This window comes from Tamandua tetradactyla, chromosome 7 (assembly GCF_023851605.1).
Source record: "Tamandua tetradactyla isolate mTamTet1 chromosome 7, mTamTet1.pri, whole genome shotgun sequence".
Lineage (NCBI taxonomy): Eukaryota > Metazoa > Chordata > Mammalia > Pilosa > Myrmecophagidae > Tamandua > Tamandua tetradactyla.
In genome coordinates this window covers 95,767,098-95,788,582 of record NC_135333.1, presented here as the reverse complement: position 1 = coordinate 95,788,582, position 21,485 = coordinate 95,767,098, and the positions used below count along the sequence as shown (strand labels likewise).

The 21,485-nt window shown below is 37.5% G+C and overlaps 1 protein-coding gene across 4 annotated transcripts in view; it reads right to left on the bottom strand.

The window, feature by feature from the left end:
* Positions 1-21,485, bottom strand: part of FGD4 (FYVE, RhoGEF and PH domain containing 4) — a 252,697-nt gene that overhangs the window by 112,983 nt on the left and 118,229 nt on the right. The gene's annotated exons all lie outside the window — the stretch shown is intronic.

Sequence of the window (21,485 nt, the reverse complement as noted above, 5' to 3'; positions counted from 1 at the left end):
CTCCCTTTTCAGCTTCCTTCTCTCATTCCCAAATGTCTGGAAACATCCTTCACTAGAGAAGGGAAGTTTGGATTTTCTCTTGAAGGATAAGTAGGATTTCAATAGAAAGCAAAAAGAGGGAAAGAATATTATTTCAGGCTTTGTAGTGAAGATATAGTGAGGGTTTGCAAACTTCATTGCGGCTTGCAAAACTGTTCTTCAGTCCCTGACTGAAATCAGATGTTGCTCACTGCACTTAGAATCAAACCCAAACTCTGTACAAGGTCTAATGGCTCTGCTCTGCCCCCTGATTACCTATCCAGCCATTTTGCCTTCAAAGTATTATGTTCAAAACATATTGCCTCTATCAATCATCTGATTTTCAGAAGAAAGTAAAAAAAAATGTTTTCTTTTCATAAATTTCCACAGGAACCCAACTATTATTTTTTCCAACTTTGAAATAACCACAGAGCTTCCAGAAAAGGCTCCTCTGAGGCTTTACGAAAATAAAACGTAGGCTTTGCCCTTGCCAGGTCAGACAAAGGACAAAGTACAGTCAGTTACTTGCTACTAACTTGGGAGAGAAAAGGGAGGGCTTTCTTTTCTCTGCTTTAGATCAGCAGCCTGATTCAGATATTTTCTAATTATTGTCTTCCTTTTCCCAAAGACCCTCATGTAGAGCTGGCCAGTATAACAGCATCTGCTTAGGTCTTTTGTGTTGGCTCAGATTCTTAGAGGCAAAACTGAGAATGCCCTAAATATAAACAGCACCTTCCTAGCATTTTGCAGCCACTCTGTGTATTTCTCCCTAAGTCTTTTTTCCCACAGAAAATGATATACTTATATACAGTTTCCTTTTTGAGGCAATCTCAGAAGTACATTGCTGAAAAAAAAGAGAAAATTCCAAAGACAGGAAAACAGAACAAATGTTAGATCTAGATTTCGGTAAGGTTTTTTTTAAACTTTTTTTTATTGTATAATATAACATATAAACAAAGCAAAGAAAGAAAAAAACAATAGTTTTCAAAGTACTCTTCAATAAGTAGTTACAGGACAGATTCCAGAGTTTGTCATAGGTTACCATATCATCATCTCAGATTTTTCCTTCTACCTACTCTAGAATATAGGAGGCTAGAATGAATATATATAAAATATATATATTTTACAAATAAAAGAATGAGATTTATTTATCGCTTACTAGATAATAACAAATGATGTCTAGGGTATGGGGAAATGGACACACATGTTTGTTGTTATAACTTTTTAGGAGAACTTGTCAAATTTATTGAAACAAAATATTTATACCTATTGGCATAATCAATCTTGGCAGCATTGTTTGTGGCATCACAAAGTTGGAAACAACCCAAATATCTATTTTTATGAGATCACCGAAACAAATTAGAGTACTTTTATTAATGCAACAAAATGTTGATTGTGTCCAGTATCTGATAAAGCTCACATTCTCATGCAGAGCAAATAAATAAACAGATAGCCATCCGTGGTTTGTGATAAATGTTTTGAAGAAAATAAATACATTGATTTTTAGAAGAAGGATTAGCAAAATATGGCCCATGGGCTGATTCTCGTCCACTGTGCTTTTGTATGGCCTGTGAGCTAAGGATGGTTTTCGCATTTTTAAATGGTTGGGAAAAAAAAAATTGAGAGAATAATAATATTCTAATATCCATGAAAAATATATGAAAGCCAAATTTCAGTGTCTGTAAAGTCTTACTGGGACACAGTTATGCCCACAGGTTTACATAATATCAGTGGTTGCTTTTGCATAACAATGGCAGAATTGGGTTGTTTCAACAGAAAGCTTCTGATCCACAAAGCTGAAAATATTTACAGTCTGGTCCTTTCCAGGAAAAGACTGCTATCTCGTCTTCTAGAGAGAATTAAGAATGGAGGACCCAAGAGAAATGAAAACATACGACTGCAAAAAAAAAACAATTACACAAATGTTCATAGCAGCAGTATTTATAAGAGCCAAAAAGTGAAAGCAATCCAAATGCCCATCAACTTGGTGAATGGATGATGATATGTGGTATACCCATACAATAGAGTATTATATGGCAATAAAAAAGAAAGCATTTGACAAATGCAACAACATGGCAGAACCTTGAAAACCTTATGCTAAATTGACAAGCATAAACACTTACATTAAGTGAAAGAAGTCAGTTACAGAAGACAACTTTTTGTATGATTCCATTTACATGAAATGACCAGAATAGGCAAATTAATAGAAGCAGAAAGTAGACTGGTGGTTGCCTAGAGCTGGGGGGCTTGGCTGGAACTAGGGACATAGTTTCTCTGGGGGTTATGAAATGTTCTAAAATTGACTGTAGTGATGTTGCACAACTATGTGAGCATATTAAAAACCACTGAACTGTACACTTTGAATGGATGAACTGTATGGTATCTGAATTGTATCTTAATAAAGCAGTTTAAAAGAAAAAAGAATGGGGGTGCAGATGTGGTTAGGAATGACTGTACATAGAGCTTGAGGAAAGGTCTCTTCCAGGAGGCCCTTCTTGAACTAAGATTTCAAAAAAGTGCAAAGCTAGAGAGAAGAATGGTCCAGGTGGAGGAAATATCAAAAGCCAAAGTCCTGAAATAGAAAGAAGTCGGTTAGTTTGAGAAATAGTAACCCAGTGTGGAAGATGAGGTTTTAGTGGTAGAACACAAAGTTGGAGCAGTAGACAGGGCAGTCATGTAGGCTGTGATCTGTCATCAGAACATAGGGTTTTATTTGAAATGCAATAGGGGAAGCCTTGGGCATGTTTTTTTTTTTTTAATTTATTGATTGATTAAAAAATTAACAAACGAACTAAAACATTAACATGAGATCATTTCATTCTACATATATAATTAGTAATTCACAATATCATCACTATGTTGCATATTCATCATTTCTTAGAACATTTGCATCAATTCAGAAAAAGAAATAAAACGAAAACAGAAAAAAAAAGATACGTCATACCCCTTACCCCTCACTTTCACTGATCACTAGCATTTCAAACTAAATTTATTTTAACATTCGTTCCCCCTATTATTTATTTTTATTTCATTTGTTCACTCATCTGTTGACAAGGTAGATAAAAGGAGCATCAGACACAAGGTTTTCACAATCACACAGTCACATTGTGAAAGCTATATCATTATTCAATCATCATCAGGAAACATGGCTACTGGAACACAGCTCTACATTTTCAGGCAGTTCCCTCCAGCCTCTCCATTACATCTTGAATAACAAGGTGATATCTACTTAATGCGTAAGATATCTACTTAATGCGTAAGAATAGCCTCCAGGATAACCTCTAGACTCTTTTTGGAATCTCTCAGCCATTGACACTTTGTCTCATTTCACTCTTCCCCCTTCTGGTCAAGAAGTTTTTCTCAATCCCTTGATGCTGAGTCTCAGTTCATTCTAGGGTTTTTTTCAATTCCTTGATGCTGAGTCTCAACTCATTCTAGGATTTCTGTCCCACGTTGCTAGGAAGGTCCACACTCCTGGGAGTCATGTCCCACGTAGACAGGGGGAGGGTGGTGAGTCTGCTTGTGTTGGTGGAGAGAGAGGCCACATCTGAATAACAAAAGAGGCTCTCTTGGGGGTAACTCTTAGGCCTAAATTTTAAGTAGACTTGACCTATCTTTTGTGGGGTTAAGTTTCATATGAACAACCCCCAAGACTGGGGGCTCAGCCTATAGCTTTGGTTGTCCACACTGCTTGTGAGAACATCAAGAATTCAACTTGGGGGAGTTGAATTTCTCCCCATTCTTGCCATTCCCCGAAGGGGACTCTGCAAATACTTTTCCACTCACTGATCAAATCAATCTGGGATTCATCGGGGCATCACTCTGGACAAACCAACAAAATCTCATGTCCTACCCAAGGTTCCAAGTACTTATGGTGTTCAATCAAGCTCTCTACATAAGTTATATATTAGGAAATGCACTAGTCAAAATATAAATTTTGTCCCAAATAAAATTTTTTGCTTTAGTCTCACACGTAAGGTGAAATTTTAAAATATTAATTACCATCTATTTTCAGCACCCTGCAGTAATGACATTCCTTTGTTCTTCCTCATGCAAAAACATTTTTTAAATTTGTACATTTAGTCTCTATTATTATACACTCTAGGCATTCCTAGATTACACCATCCCAGTCTTTATCGTCTTCCTTTCTTTCTGATTTCATTTGTGCCCCCAGCCCTCCTCCCTCTATCATTCTCACGTTCAGCTTCATTCAGTGTTTTAACATAATTGTATTACAGTTAGGTAGTATGGTGCTGTCCATTTCTGAGTTTTTATATTCAGTCCTGATACACAATCTGTATCCCTTCAGTTCCAATTACCCAATATCTTACCCTATTTCTATCTCCTGATGGTCTCTGTTACCAATGACATATTCCAAATTTATTCACTAATGTCAGTTCATATCAGTGAGACCATGCAGTATTTGTCCTTTTGTTTCTGGCTAATCTCACTCAGCATACTGTCCTCAAGGTTCATCCATGTTGTTACATACTTCATAACTTTATTCTGTCTTACAACTGCATAGTATTCCATCTTATTGTATATACCACAGTTTGTTTAGCCATTCGTCTGTTGATGGATGTTTTGGCTGTTTCCATCTCTTTGCAATTGTAAATAATGCTGCTATAAACATTGGTGTGCAAATGTCCGTTTGTATTTTTGCCTTTATATCCTTTGAGTAGATACCTAGCAATGGTATTGCTGGGTCATATGGCAATTCTATATTCAGCTTTTTGAGGAACCGCCAAACTGCCTTCCACAGTGGTTGCACCATTTGACATTCCCACCAACAGTGAATAAGTGTGTCTCTTTCTCCACATCCTCTCCAGCACTTGTCATTTTCTGTTTTGTTGATAATGGCCATTCTGGTGGGTGTGAGATGATATCTCATTGTGGTTTTGATTTGCATTTCTCTAATGGCCAGGGAAGTTGAGCATCTCTTCATGTGCCTTTTGGCCATTTGTATTTCCTCTTCTGAGAAGTGTTTGTTCAAGTCTTTTTCCCATTTTGTAATTGGGTTGGCTGCCTTTTTGTTGTTGAGTTGAACAATCTCTTTATAAATTCGGGATACTAGACCTTTATCTGATATGTTTTTCCAAATATTGTCTCCCATTGTGTAAGCTGTCTTTTTAGTTTCTTGACGAAGTTCTTTGATGCACAAAAATGTTCAATTTTGAGGAGTTCCCATTTATTTATTTATTTCTTCAGTGCTCTTGCTTTGGGTGTAAGGTCTATAAAACCGGCTCCAAATATAAGATTTATAAGATATTTTCCTACATTTTCTTCTAACAGTTTTATGGTCTTAGATCTAATGTTTAGGTCTTTGATCCATTTTGAGCTAACTTTTGTATAGGGTGTGAGATATGGGTCTTCTTTCATTCTTTTGCATATGGATATCCAGTTCTCTAGGTACCATTTATTGAGGATACAGTTCTGCCCCAGGTGAGTTGGCTTGACTGCCTTATCAAAGATCAATTGTCCATAGACGAGAGGGTCTATATCTGAACACTCTATTCTATTCCATTGGTCAGTATATTTATCTCTATGCCAGTACCATGCTGTTTTGACCACTGTAGCTTCATAATATGCCTTAAAGTCAGGTAGCGTGAGACCTCCGACTTCATTTTTATTCCTCAGGATACTTTTAGCTATTTGGAGCCCCTGCCCTTCCAGATAAATTTGCCTACTGGTTTTTCTATTTCTGAAATGTAAGTTGTTGGGATTTTGATTGGTATTGCATTGAATCTGCAAATCAGTTTAGATAGAATTGACATCTTAACTATATTTAGTTTTCCAATCGATGAACATGGTGTGCCATTCTATCTATTTAGTTCTTCTGTGATTTCTTTTAACAATTTCTTGTAGTTTTCTTTGTATAGGTCTTTTGTCTCTTTAGTTAAGTTTATTCCTAAATACTTTATTCTTTTGGTTGCAATTGTAAATGGAATTCGTTTCTTGATTTCCCTCCTCAGATTCATTACTAGTGTATAGAAACACTACAAATCTTTGAGGGTTGCTCTTGTAACCTGCCACTTTGCTGTACTCCTTATTAGCTCTAGTAGTTTTGTTGTGGATTTTTCAGGGTTTTCGACATATAGTATCATATCATCTGCAAAAAGTGAGAGTTTTGCTTCTTCCTTTCCAATTTTGATGCCTTATATTTCTTTTTCTTCTCTAATTGCTCCGGCTAGAACTTCCAACACAATGTTGAATAACAGTGGTGATAGTGGACATCCTTGTCATGTTCCTGATCTTAGGGGGAAAGTTTTCAGTTTTTCCCCATTGAGGATAATATTAGCTGTGGGTTTTTCATATATTCCCTTTATCATTTTAAGGAAGTTCCCTTCTGGAATAGATATATTTTTATCATCACTTTTTTTGTGTGTGTGAAAAATAACATATATACAAAAAGCAATAAATTTCAGAGCACAGCTCAACAATTTGTTGTAGAAAGATTTCAGAGTTTGACATGAGTTACAATCCACAATTTCAGGTTTTTACTTCTAGCTGTTCTAAGATACTGGAGACTAAAAGAAATATCAATATAATGATTCAGCAATCATAATCATATGTTAAGCCCTACGATCTTTCTCCCACTCTTTAGGGGTATTTTGGGCTATGCCCATTCTAATTTTTCATGTGGGAAGGGCTTCAATAATAAGAGATAGGGAAATGGAACTAGCTGATATTCTGGAGAGGCTGGCCCCTCAAGGTTTCAGGACTTATCTGGTCCAGGGACCCATCTGGAAATTGTAGCTTTCTGAAAAGTTACTGTAGTGCATGGAACCTTTATAGAATCTTATATATTGCCCTAGGTGTTCTTTAGGATTGGTGGGAATGGTTTTGGTTGGGGTTCGGCATGTTATGATAGGTAGCAATGTCTAACTGAAGTTTGCGTGAGTGACTTCCAGAGTAGCCTCTTGACTGTATTCGAACTCTCTCAGCCACTGATCCTTATTTGTTACACTTCTTTTCCCTTTTTTGATCAGGATGGCATAATTGATCCCACAGCCCCAGGGAGACCTTCACCCCTGGATGTCATGTCCCCTGTAGGCGGGAGGGTAATTATTTCACTTGCGGAGTTGGGCTCAGAGAGAGTGAGGCCACATCTGAGCAATAACAGAGGTCCTCCGGACCTGACTCTTAGACACACCTACTGGTAGGCTAAGCGTTTCTGCTACATACATAAGCTTCACAAGAGCAAGTCTCAAGATCAAAGGCTTGGCCTATTGATTTGGGTGTCCCTAATGTTTGACACAGTATCAGGGGTTTCCCTGTTGGTAAAGTTTAATAGTTCCATATTTTTTCTCCCATCCCTCAAGGAACTTTGCCAATACTTTTTAATGATCTGTTTAATATATTCTGGGGTATATCCGGGCATTAGACTAAGCTATATAGGACTAAAGGCTCTCATTTTTATTCTGGGATCCTTGTGTTTGGATTGTTTAAATAAGCTACCTAGACAGGTAAGTTAGTTTATGTGGTATAGAAAATTTAGGTTCTGGACAAAATAAACCTTTCTTCCTTTGGTCTCAAAGAGTAGGTGAGGTTCTAAAATATAGACAATGTCTTCCTTATCCCTGTGTTTTGAATGACCTTAATCCTGACCTAATTGCCTTCATTCTTATTCCTGAATACCACGTTATACATATATAAAACAGCTCTCAAAATACAGAAATAATAATTAACACTCCAGACAAAAGGTGGCTGCTATAAGAGCTTACAGTCTAGGCCCCTATTTTCTTATTAGCTTCTTCTAAATGAGACCATATAATAATTGCTCTTTGTTTCTGGCTTATTTTGCCTCACCTAATGTCCCACAGGTTCATTCACAATGTTGCACGCCTACAACTTTGTTCCTTTTTCTAGCAGCACAATATTCGATCATATGTATACACCATCGTTTGCGAATCTACTTCTCAGTCAGTACATCCTTCAGCCACATACATTCATTAGGCATCATGTATAATGTCCAAAGTCCACAGACCATCAACACTCTCAATTTTAGATAATCTCATTGTTCCCAAGAGAAGATTTCAGCAAGGTTTTAAACAACTTTTTCTAAATTACCGTTATGCTGGTTTGAAAGGATGTATGCCCCCTAGAAAAGGCATGTTTTAATCAAAATCCCATTTCATAAAAGTAGAATAATCCCTGTTCAAAACTGTATGTTTGAAACTGTGATTGAATCGTCTCCCTGGATGATGTGATTTAATCAAGAGTGGTTGTTAAACTGGATTAGGTGACAACATGTCTCCACCCATTTGGGTGGGTCTTGATTGGTTAACTGGAGTCCTATGAAAGAGGAAACATTTTGGAGATTCAGAGAGAGCAGAGCAGAATGACATAGCCACAAGAAGCAGACTTCACCAGCCAATGACCTCTGGAGATGAAGAAGGAAAATGCCTCCCGGGGAGCTTCATGAAACAGGAAGCCAGGAGAAGAAGCTAGCAGATGATGCTGTGTTTGCCATGTGCCCTTTCAGATGAGAGAGGAACCCTGACCGTGTTCACCATGTGCCTTTCCAGAAGAGAGAAATTCTGACTGTGTTCGCCATGTGCCTTCTCACTTGAGAGAGAAACCCTGAACTTCATCGGCCTTCTTGAACTAAGGTATCTTTCTCTGGATGTCTTTGATTAGACATTTCTATAGACTTGTTTTAATTGGGACATCTTCTCAGCCTTAGAATAGTAAACAAGCAACTTATTAAATTCCCCTTTTTAAAAGCCATTCCGATTCTGGTATATTGCATTCCAGCAGCTAGCAAACTAGAATACCATTCTTTGTGGAAGGATATAAATTTAGGAATAATAACAGAACTGATTTTAAAACAGCTCATTTACATCATTAGAGCCTTAACTGATGAGTGTTTATTTGATGAATTATAAATTTCCTTGTGTGAAATTTTCAAGTTATCCTGGCACTCTCTATATTGTGAACTCTAGCAATAATAGTAAAACAAAAACAGGTTTTCAATATTATTTTAAGGATTAGAAAATATTCATACAGTTTTTAGGATACAACACTTTAGTTTGTACATTAGTCACTAATGGGACTCAAGATAAATAACTGTATATTTGTGAATAACTCATTTTCCATGGGGTGTGGCTTTCTTTATCCTCTATGTAGGGAAGCAAGGGCAAAGTACTCAGCAAAAATGGGTAAGGAGTCAAGTTTAAAACTGTAGGAATTAGAGTTATCAAACAGGATAAAGGTTTTTTTCTTAAATTTATATTTAAAAACTCAAAAACATTGTGTGAGTCAAAGAAAACAACTTTCAGCCATTAACTTGAAATCTTTTCTAAAATTGTTGTATCTGTTTATTTACAAAGACTTTTTGAGTCCCATTCCTGGTGCACTACTAGGCACTAGGGAATTTTTTTTTTTAAAGCCCTGCTTTATCTGATTCTGCCCATTACTTTCATCTCATCTCATTTCCTTCAGCTCCACTACCTTTTCAGGCCCTAGGGCCTGAAGATCTTTATATATGAGTAGATCTTATTGTGCCCTCTGATTTTCCTTTGAACACTTATTTATAATTTTAATTAAATATTTATGCAATGTCCTTGTTTAACATTTATATTCCCCACTATACCCAAAGCTCGTTGAAAGCAAAGATCCTGTCTGTCCTGTTCATATTATGGGCCCTGTGCTCAATGGGCCATACTTTATACACTCTCATTAAATGGTCCGTCCTCTCAAGGAGTCAAAGTGAGAGCTGACACCTAAAATGATGACTGACAGGTTTGGCCGGGAACTGTCACTGTAATAAGCACAGAGAAGAGGGTCAGAGAAGGCTTTCTAGAGCAGTGATCTCCAGTCTGTTTGATGACACCACTCCCAGCATAATATCTGGGCATACACCTCTAGTATGGTAATGCACTAATATATATATTATAAAATGCATATAAATAGGACTGAAAGCAAAGTGAGGTAAAGATAAACACAATTTTGGAGAAAACAATTTTGATTGAAGCTACTTATTTCTTTTTTTTAAATCTGAGTTAAATACTTCATGATACCGCAGTTCAAAAAAGCAGTTTTAAATTTTACTTCCATTTTTGGTTTTGATTACCCTGAGGAAGACTCATAAAAACAAAGGGAATATGGTGGCTTCACTGACTAAATCATGATATATATATTTAAATCCCATCTACCAATTAAACAAATGTTTTCCTTGAAATTCTCCTAGCAAATTTCCATCTGCCTTGATATCTTGGAAGATGCTACTCTTTTCAATATATTTAAAACTTCAGTCAGTTTAAAACCAAGTAAACCTATTTCAAACATTTCCAAAGGTCAAAAAGTTCTGTATTTAAAATTGTGTGTGTGTGTGCAGATATGAGATTTTTAAAAATAGCTAATACTCTTACATCAATTTTGGTGACAAAATGACTTAATAATATAAACATTTCCAAAAAATCATTTCAAAAAAAATTGTCTCCATGGTGCACTTATCTCCTAGCTCCTAATTTCAGTTACTTTCTCATTCATTCAAATGTAGTTTTTACCTCAAAGGGACAGTATTTACTTTTCAAATATATCTGCTAGGTAAGAAGGTGCTAAATAACTACTGACAGACACTTGTCTTCATATGACGGGTTAACAAATGTGGAACATTTGTCTTTTTGTAAAAGAAAAAGATGGAACATCTTTAATCTGACAGCTGTTTAAGTACTTTGCCATTACATAGCATCTTGGCAGTACCTAAGATGTCTATGTTCACTTATTACCAAGTATTGCCAGACTTCTATCTAAGACGACACAGTCTTTGTCTACATAACCACTTAAAGTGCCATGAGCAGAAAGGTGACAAGTGAATCTACTAGTTCTGCCTTCCACTCTCCACTCAGAATTCCTCAAATGTACCTGCTGTACTAGATGGATTTGACGGTGCCAGAATAAGTCCATCAATCCTAGGAATACTTAGGTGGTTTTCCTTTTTCTTTTTAACTCCTTAGGCAAGATATTCCCAGTCCTAATATTTGCTTATCAAATTCCAGTTGTTCATATTTTACACCCCCCCCCACCTAAGGGTATATAGCCATTCCCAAACTGCTGCTCTAGAGAAGGTAACTCTGAAACGACCAACTGTACTTACATTCCTAGATGGTAGCTTTTCACAAGGATCTTGTACATTTCATCTCATAACACTTCAGCATTCAAGTTAATCTTGAGATGCAAATAAGTCATATAGCTGACATAAATGATAAATGGGGAAATTCGAATGACTGTAAGAAGTAGGCAGCATAAATAGTAAATGCTACCTGCAAAAATAACCACTAAAATAACTTGAAAAAAAAATCCGCAAAATGATTTCAAATTGACTTCTTCCAAAACTTTAACCATATTCTCTAGATTAGTCTAGATGATATGGGGATTGCTCAGCCCTATTCCCTATGGTTCGATTCTGAGATATCAATTATGATACTGAACTAATTAAAAACATTTCATGAAATTAAGGGCACCACTAAATTCCAATCTAAAACTAACTGCAAATAATATTGGTAAAGAAAAGTTTGTAAAAGTACTTGTCTCCATAATAGAAGATACAAATCAAAATGATAAGAAACCACTTTTTAGCTCAATGGATTAGAATAAAGTTTTTGAACTTATTAAATCCAATGTGGACTTCGGGGAAGACTAGAGTAGCTCAAAATTAGCCCTGCGCCACAGAAAAGTTAGAGAAGGGACAGGTGGGTGACTAAGGCAGCAATTTGGGAGTATATTTGACCTGGGAGAGCCTTCTGCACCACATGCAGCAGCACTGGTTGCAGAGACTGAGGAACTGACAGGCAGAAAGCTGGAGCCTGGCACAGACGCGCAGTCATGGAGCCCACAGGAGTGCACGGATGGGAGTATGGGACTAGGAAGTAAGCCAGGCCACATTTCTCAGGTGCACTACCCACGCCGGCGTAGCCCCATGACCGGCAACTCACCCCACAGCCCACACACCTGAACCCCATTACTTACTCCCATTCCTGGTGCTCCAAGCGCCGCCACCCAACCAGCCCCCATTGCATGTAACTGACCCCCACCCCAACGCCAAGTGCAGCCCAACCCACCTCTCCTGCAACCCACCCGAGCACTACCTCCCCGTCCCTGTTCCCTGAAGGCTGCTGCCAGCACATAAAGACTGTAGACACTAACCTCCATACCTAGGCTACCCCCATCCCCTGCCCACAGTGTCACACAGCCTCACCTCGCCCTCCCTGAGCTCAGTGCATCCAATTTTATGGCACTCCCTGGCCCATGCACACACACTTGCCCTCAGTCATGTCATTCAACTCTGGGAACTACACTTTACAGCAATCCTAGAACTGCGCATGTGCTCAGCCCTCAGTCTCGCTTCCCAGGGCCAACCTACGCAGCCGGGTCACATCTGACCCCAGTCCACGAAGGCATAACGCCGACCTGCTGCCATAGTTCTACACATAGAAAGGCCTCATGCCTTAGACGAGCGCACACCAGGGTTACACCGCTGAGACCAGTGTACACGCACAGCTACATCTTCCCTAGCTATGGGTGCCCACGTTCACAAACATCAGCATAACATCCCCAACCTGTGCCAATACCTACTCTAAAACAAATCACCGTACTAAGTGCTTCACCCCATGCCCTGCTCGCTGCTGTACAACCATTCTACAAACACAAGGCCTTATAGTACGGAAATAAATCAACTCCCAAAGTAAATCAAACAAAATATCTACATGCCACAAAGACAGCAGAAGATCATAAAGCAAATCACAATGCAGACCGATATAGCCCTGCCTAATGACCAAATTAAAATGCCAGTGGAGACAAAGACGTTGTACCAAATAATCAAAGATTTTCATACAACTCTACTTAATAAAATAAATGAGATAGCAAATGACATAAAGGAGATCAAAAAGACAATAGAAGAGCATAAAGAGGAATTTGAAAGAATAAATAAAAAATAGCAGATATCACAGAGTAAAGGTTCTGTTAACCAAACAAAAAAACATACTAGAGGCACACAACACCAGATTTGAAGAGATAGAAGAAAGAATAAGTGATATAGAGGAAAGGACAACTGACTTTGAAGACTCAAAAGAGCAAATGGCAAAAAAGATGGAAAAAACTGAATTGGAACTCAGGGAAATGATAGACAAAACAAAATACCCAAATATAAGAATCATTGGTGTCCCAGAAGAAAGGAGAGGGATAAAAGGCTAGGAAGAATAGTTGAAAATATAATGAGGGAAAGCTTTCTAACCCACAAAAAGGACATAAATAAACAAGACAAAGAAACCTAACAAACTCCAAACAGAATAAATTCAAACAGGCCTTCCCCAAGACACATACTAATCTGTCTGTCAAATGTTGCAGAGAAGCAGAAAACCCTAAAATAGCAAGAAAAACAGTCCACTACATGCAAGGGAAACCAAATAAGACTGAGTGCAGACTACTCAACTAGTACCCTGGAGGCGAGAAGTCAGTGATATGATACACAAAAGATCCAGAAAGAGAAAGACTTCCAGTCAAGAATTCTGTACCCAGCCAAACTGTCCTTCAAAACTGAGGGAGAGATTAAAGTTTTCACAGACAAAGTAATTCTGAAAGAATGTGTCAACAAGAGACCAGCCCTACAAGAAATACTAAAAGGAGTTCTGCCAGCTGAAAAAAACAGACAGGAGAGGGAAGTCTGGAGGAGGGAATGGAATTGAAAAGTACCACTAAGGGTAATTAAAATAATACAAAGAGAAAAAGGGAAAAGAATATACAGATCTGGCAAATACATTAAAAAAGATAAGATGATGTGCCAAGATGGTGGCTTAGCAAGGTGTAGGATTTAGTTCCTCCTCCAGAACAGTTACTAAATAGCCAGGAACAGTACAGAACAGCTCCTGGAGCATCGTCAGTGACCAGACACTCAGCATACCCCAGTCTGGACCAGTTGGACTGGCTGCAAGCCCACCCCAAACCGAGAGTTCCCCAAGCCACAGTGGCTGGCGCCCCTCCCCCACAGGTTTCTTCCCAGAGGGGAAAGGAAAGAGACTTATCAGCAGCGGGGGCTGAGCACAACTAAACTTCAAGTGTGGAGTTAATTCACAAATTATGACTACTAAAAATAGGCCCCCAGCTCAGGTGAACCTGGTCAAAGCAGAGGTCACTCATTTTTGCCCCAGCACCAAGGGGGCAGGGCTGACAGTAAAAGGAAAAAAAACAACAGAGGTTTTTGTGGCTGTATTTCTAAAAAGGCTTGATTGCGTTTAGTAACAGCATCAGGGCTTCTCAGGCTGCAGTTGCCCCAGGCATAGGCAGAAATAAGCTTGTTTCAGAGCTTGTTTGGAGTCTGTGCCTTACCCAGTAGCGACATGAAGCCCAACTCAGGTTGAATCCCTCCCTCAAGGAATTCAGACCCCAGGGCATGGTAATTTGAAGCCATTAAAACCAGCCTACAACATCTCCTCTATCTCCACCATGCCCCCAGCAGGAAGATTCTGCCAAAGTTAAAGGTACCGGATCATCTTATGCTGGTGAGACTTGCAGGCAGACAATTGCCACATACTGGGTAGGATAAAAAAAAAAAAAAAAAAAAAATAGTCCAGAGACTTCATAGGAAAATCTTTCAACCTGCTCGGTCTCACACTCAGGGAAAACTGATGCAGGTGACTTTTTCCTCCTGACAGGAAGCCAGTTTGGTCTGGGAAAATCCGGCTTGGGTCTATAATACCTAAGTAGACCCTCCTAAGGGTGGGGAGAAAAAGATACCATACAGGCAGGGCAAGAAACAAGAAAACAAGAACTGAAAAATTCTCTAAACAAAACCTAAGCTAGTGGTCCAAAAAGCTGAACTGAATGTCAAAGAACGGACAGACAACAAATTCATCCAGCAAGAAAGCCCTAGGTAAAAGAAGTGAAAACAATCTCCAGAATAAACTAATTAAGGTAATTAAATGCCTAGATGCCAGCAAAAAATAACAAATCACACTAGGAAAATTGAAGATATGACCCAAAGGAACAAATGAAAAATTCCAATGAGATACAGGAGTTGAAATAATTAATTCAGAATGTATGAACAAACATGGAAAACATCATCAAAAACCAAATCTATGAATCGAGGGAGGATATAAAGAAGGCAAGGAATGAACAAAGAGAAGAAAATGAAAGTCTGAAAAAACAAATCACAGAACTTATGGGAATGAAAGGCACAGTAGAAGAGATGAAAAAAACAATGGAAACCTATAAGGGTAGATTTTGAGAGGCAGAGGACAGGATTAGTGAACTGGAGGACAGAACATCTGAAATCCAACAAGCAAAAGAAAATATATGGAAAAAAATGGAAAAATATGAGCAGGGGCTCAGGGAATTGAATGACAATATGAAGTGCATGAATATACGTGTTGTGGGTGACCCAGAAGGAGAAGAGAAGGGAAAAGGAGGAGAAAAACTAATGGAGGAAATTATCACTGAAAGTTTCCCATCTCTTATGAAAGACTTAAAATTACAGATCCAAGAAGTGCAGCGTACCCCAAAGAGAATAGATCCAAATAACGTACTGCAAGACATTTGCTAATCAGAACATCAGAGGTCAAAGAGAAAGAGAGTATCTTGAAAGCAGCAAGAGAAAAGCAATCCATCACATACAAGGGAAGTCCAATAAGACTATGTGTAGATTTCTCAGCAGAAACCATGGAGGCAAAAAGACAGTGGGGTGATATATTTAAATTACTGAAAGAGAAAAACTGCCAACCAAGAATTCTATATCCAGCAAAACTGTCCTTCAAAAATGAGGGAGAAATTAAAATATTTTCAGACAAAAAGTCACTGAGAGAATTTGTGATCAAGAGACCAGCTCTGCAAGAAATACTAAAGGGAGCATTAGAGGCAGATACAAAAAGGGAGAAGAGAGAGGTATGGAGAAGAGTGTAGAAAGGAAAACTATCAGTAAAGCAAAAAAGAAGAAAAATTAGATATGACATATAAAATCCAAAAGGCAAAATGGTAGGAGAAAGTACTACCCATACAGTAATAACACTAAATATTAATTGATTAAACTCCCAAATCAAATGACATAGACTGGCAAAATGGATTAAAAACAACACCCCTCTATATGCTGTCTACAGGAAACACATCTTAGACCCAAGGATAAACATAGGTTGAAAGTGAAAGGTTGGGAAAAGATACCTCATGCAAATAACAACCAGAAAGGAGCAGGAGAAGCTATACTAATATCCAGCAGATTAGACTTCAAATGTAAACAAGTTAAAAGAGACAAGAAGGACACTATGCATTAATAAAAGGAACAATTCAACAAGAAGAAATAACAATCATAAATATTTATGCACAGAGCCAGAATGCTTCAAAATACATGAGGCAAACAATGAAAAGAGAAATAGACAAATCTACCATAATAGTTGGAGACTTCAATTCACCACTCTCATCAATGGACAGAACATCTAGACAGAGGATCAATAAAGAAACAGGGAATTTGAATGATACAATAAATGAGCTAAGCTTAACAGACACTTACAGAACATTACACCCCACAACAGCAGGATACACCTTTTTCTCAAGTGCTCATGGATCATTCTCAAAGATAGATGGTATGCTGGGTCACAAAGCAAGTCTCAATAAATTTAAAAAGGCTGAAATCATGCAAAACACTTTCTCAGACCACAGAGGAATGAAGTTGGAAATCAATAATAGGCAGAGTGCCAGAAAATTCACAAATATGTCGGGGCTCAACAACACACTCTTAAACAACCAGTGGGTCACGGAAGAAATTACAAGAGAAATCAGTAAATATCTTGAGGCAAACGAAAATGAAAACACAACAGATCAAAACTTATGGGACGCAGCAAAGGCAGTGCTAAGAGGGAAATTTAATGCCCTAAATGCCTATATCAGAAAAGAAGAAAAGGCAAAAATTCAGGAATTAACTGTCCACTTGGAAGAACTGGAGAAAGAACAGCAAACTAATCCCAAAGCAAGCAAAAGGAAAGAAATAACAAAGATTAGAGCAGAAATAAATGAAATTGAAAACATGAAAACAATAGAGAAAATCAATAAGACCAGAAGTTGGTTCTAGGAGAAAATCAATAAGATTGATGGGCCCTTAGCAAGATTGACAAAAAGAAGAAGAGAGAGGATGCAAATAAATAAAATCAGAAATGGAAGAGGAGACATAACTATTGACCTCACAGAAATAAAGGAGGTAATAACAGGATACTATGAACAACTTTATGCTAATAAATACAACAATTTAGATGAAATGGACGGGTTCCTGGAAAGACATGAACAACCAACTTTGACTCAAGAAGACATAGATGACTTCAACAAATCAATCACAAGTAAAGAAATTGAATTAGTCATTCAAAAGCTTCCTAAAAAGAAAAGTCCAGGACCAGACGGCTTCACATGTGAATTCTATCAAACATTCCAGAAAGAATTAGTACCAACTCTCCTCAAACTCTTCAAAAAAATCGAAGTGGAGAGAAAACTACCTAATTCATTCTATGAAGCCAACATCACCCTCATACCAAAACCAGGCAAAGATATTACAAAAAAAGAAAACTACAGACCAATCTCTCTAATGAATACAGATGCAAAAATCCTCAATAAAATTCTAGCAAATCGTATCCAACAACACATTAAAAGAATTATACATCATGACCAAGTAGGATTCATCCCAGGTATGCAAGGATGGTTCAACATAAGAAAATCAATTAATGTAATACACCATATCAACAAATCAAAGCAGAAAAATCACATGATCATCTCAATTGATGCAGAGAAGGCATTTGACAAGATTCAACATCCTTTCCTGTTGAAAACACTTCAAAAGATAGGAACACAAGGGAACTTCCTTAAAATGATAAGAGGGAATATATGAAAAACCCACAGCTAATATCATCCTCAATGGGGAAAAATTGAAAACTTTCCCCCTAAGATCAGGAACAAGACAAGGATGTCCACTATCACCACTATTATTCAACATTGTGTTGGCGGTTCTAGCCAGAGCAATTAGACAAGAAAAAGAAACACAAGGCATCAAAATTGGAAAGGAAGAAGTAAAACTATCACTGTTTGCAGACGATATGATACTATACGTCGAAAACCCGGAAAAATCCACAACAAAACTACTAGAGCTAATAAATGAGTACAGCAAAGTAGCAGGTTACAAGATCAACATTCAAAAATCTGTAGCATTTCTATACACTAGCAATGAACAAGCTGAGGGGGAAATCAAGAAACGAATCCCATTTACAATTGCAACTAAAAGAATGAAATACCTAGGAATAAATTTAACTAAAGAGACAAAAAACATACATAAAGAAAACTACAAAAAACTGTTAAAAGAAATCACAGAAGACCTAAATAGATGGAAGGGCATACCATGTTCATGGATTGGAAGACTAAATATAGTTAAGATGTCAATCCTACCTAAATTGATTTACAGATTCAATGCAATACCAATCAAAATCCCCACAACTTATTTTTCAGAAATAGAAAAACCAATAAGCAAATTTATCTGGAAGGGCAGGGTGCCCCGAATTGCTAAAAACATCTTGAGGGAAAAAAACGAAGCTGGAGGTCTTGCACTGCCTGAATTTAAGGCATATTATGAAGCCACAGTGGTCAAAACAGCATGGTATTGGCATAAAGACAGATATATCGACCAATGGAATCGAATAGAGTGCTCAGATATAGACCCTCTCATCTATGGACATTTGATCTTTGATAAGGCAGTCAAGCCAACTCACCTGGGACAGAACATTCTCTTCAATAAATGGTGCCTAGAGAACTGGATATCCATATGCAAAAGAATGAAAGAAGACCCATATCTCACACCCTATACAAAAGTTAACTCAAAATGGATCAAAGATCTAAACATTAGGTCTAAGACCATAAAACAGTTAGAGGAAAATGTAGGGAGATATCTTATGAATCTTACAATTGGAGGCGGTTTTATGGACCTTAAACCTAAAGCAAGAGCACTGAAGAAGGAAATAAATAAATGGGAACTCCTCAAAATTAAACACTTTTGTACATCAAAGAACTTCATCAAGAAAGTAGAAAGACAGCCTACACAATGGGAGACAATATTTGGAAATGACATATCAGATAAAGGTCTAGTATCCAGAATTTATAAAGAGATTGTTCAACTCAACAACAAAAAGACAGCCAACCCAATTACAAAATGGAAAAAGACTTGAACAGACACCTCTCAGAAGAGGAAATACAAATGGCCAAAAGGTACATGAAGAGATGCTCAATGTCCCTGGCCATAGAGAAATGCAAATCAAAACCACAATGAGATATCATCTCACACCCACCAGAATGGCCATTATCAACAAAACAGAAAATGACAAGTGCTGGAGAGGATGCGGTGAAAGAGGCACACTTATCCACTGTTGGTGGGAATGTCAAATGGTGCAACCACTGTGGAAGGCAGTTTGGCGGTTCCTCAAAAAGCTGAATATAGAATTGCCATACGACCCACCGATACCATTGCTGGGAATCTACTCAAAGGAATTAAGGGCAAAAACTCAAACGGACATTTGCACACCAATGTTTATAGCAGAGTTATTTACAATTGCAAAGAGATGGAAACAGCCAAAATGTCCATCAACAGATGAGTGGCTAAACAAACTGTGGTATATACATACGATGGAATATTATGCAGCTTTAAGACAGGATAAACTTATGAAGCATGTAATAACATGGATGGACCTAGAGAACATTATGCTGAGTGAGTCTAGCCAAAAACTAAAAGACAAATACTGTATGGTCCCAATGATGTGAATCAACATTCGAGAATAAACTTGGAATATGTCATTGGTAACAGAGTCCAGCAGGAGTTAGAAACAGGGTAAGATAATGGGTAATTGGAGCTGAAGGGATACAGACTGTGCAACAGGACTAGATACAAAAACTCAAAAATGGACAGCACAATAATACCTAATTGTAAAGTAATCATGTTAAAACACTGAATGAAGCTGCATCCGAGCTATAGGCTTTTGTTCTGTTTTGTTTTGTTTTTACTATTATTACTTTTATTTTTTTCTCTATATTAACATTCTATATCTTTTTCAGTTGTGTTGCTAGTTCTTCTAAACCGATGCAAATGTACTAAGAAACGATGATCATGCATCTATGTGATGATGTTAAGAATTACTGATTGCATATGTAGAATGGTATGATTTCTAAATGTTGGGTTAATTTCTTTTTTTTCCGTTAATTAATAAAAAAAATAAATAAAAGAAAAAAAAAAGAAGAAGAAAGGACAAAAATCTAGGAATTAACTGTCCACTTGGAAGAAGTAGAGAAAGAACAGCAAACTAACCCTAAAGCAAGCAAAAGGAAAGAAATAATGAAGATTAGAGCAGAAATAAATGAAATTGAGAACATGAAAACAGTTGAGAAAATCCACAAAACCAGAAGCTGGTTCTATGAGAAAATCGATAAAATTCATGGACCCTTAGCAAGATTGACAAAAAGAAGAGGAGAGAGAATGCAAATAAATAAGATCAGAAATGGAAGAGGAGACAGAACCACTGACCCCACAGAAACAAAGGAAGTAATGACAGGATACTATGAGCAACTTTATGCTAATAAACTCGGCAATGCAGATGAAATGGACAACTTCCTAGAAAGGCATGAACAGCCAACACTTACTCGAGAAGAAATAGACAACCTCAACAAACCAATCACAAGTAAAGAAATTGAATCAGTCATTAAGAAGCTCTCTAAAAAGAAAATTTCAGGACCAGATGGCTTCACATGTGAATTCTACCAAACATTTCAGAAAGAATTAGTACCACTCCTGCTCAAACTCTTCAAAAAAATTGAAGAGGAGGGAAAGCTACCTAACTCATTCTACGAAGCCAACATCACCTGCATACCAAAGCCAGACAAAGATATTACAAAAAAAAGAAAACTACAGACCAAAATCTCTAATGAATATGATGCAAAAATCCTCAACAAAATTCTAGCAAATCGAATCTAGCAACACATTAAAAGAATTATGCATCATGACCAAGTGGGATTCATCCCAGGTATGCAAGGATGGTTCATCATAAGAAAATCAATTAATGTAATATACCATATCAACGTATCAAAGCAGAAAAATCACATGATCATCTCGATTGAAGCAGAAAAGGCATTTGACAAAATTCAACATCCTTTCTTGGTGAAAACGCTTCAAAGGATAGGAATAGAAGGGAATTCTTGAAATGATAAAGGGAATATATGAAAAACCCACAGCTAACATCCTCCTCAGTGGGGAAAAACTGAGAGATTCCAGAGTTGAGAGGTTATCCTGGAGGTTATTCTTATGCATTAAATAGATATCACCTTGTTAATCAAGATGTAATGGAGAAGCTGGAGGGAACTGTCTGAAAATGTAGAGCTGTGTTCCAGTAGTCATGTTTCTTGAAGATGATTGTATAATGATATAGCTTTCACAATGTGAATGTGTGATTGTGAATACCTTGTGT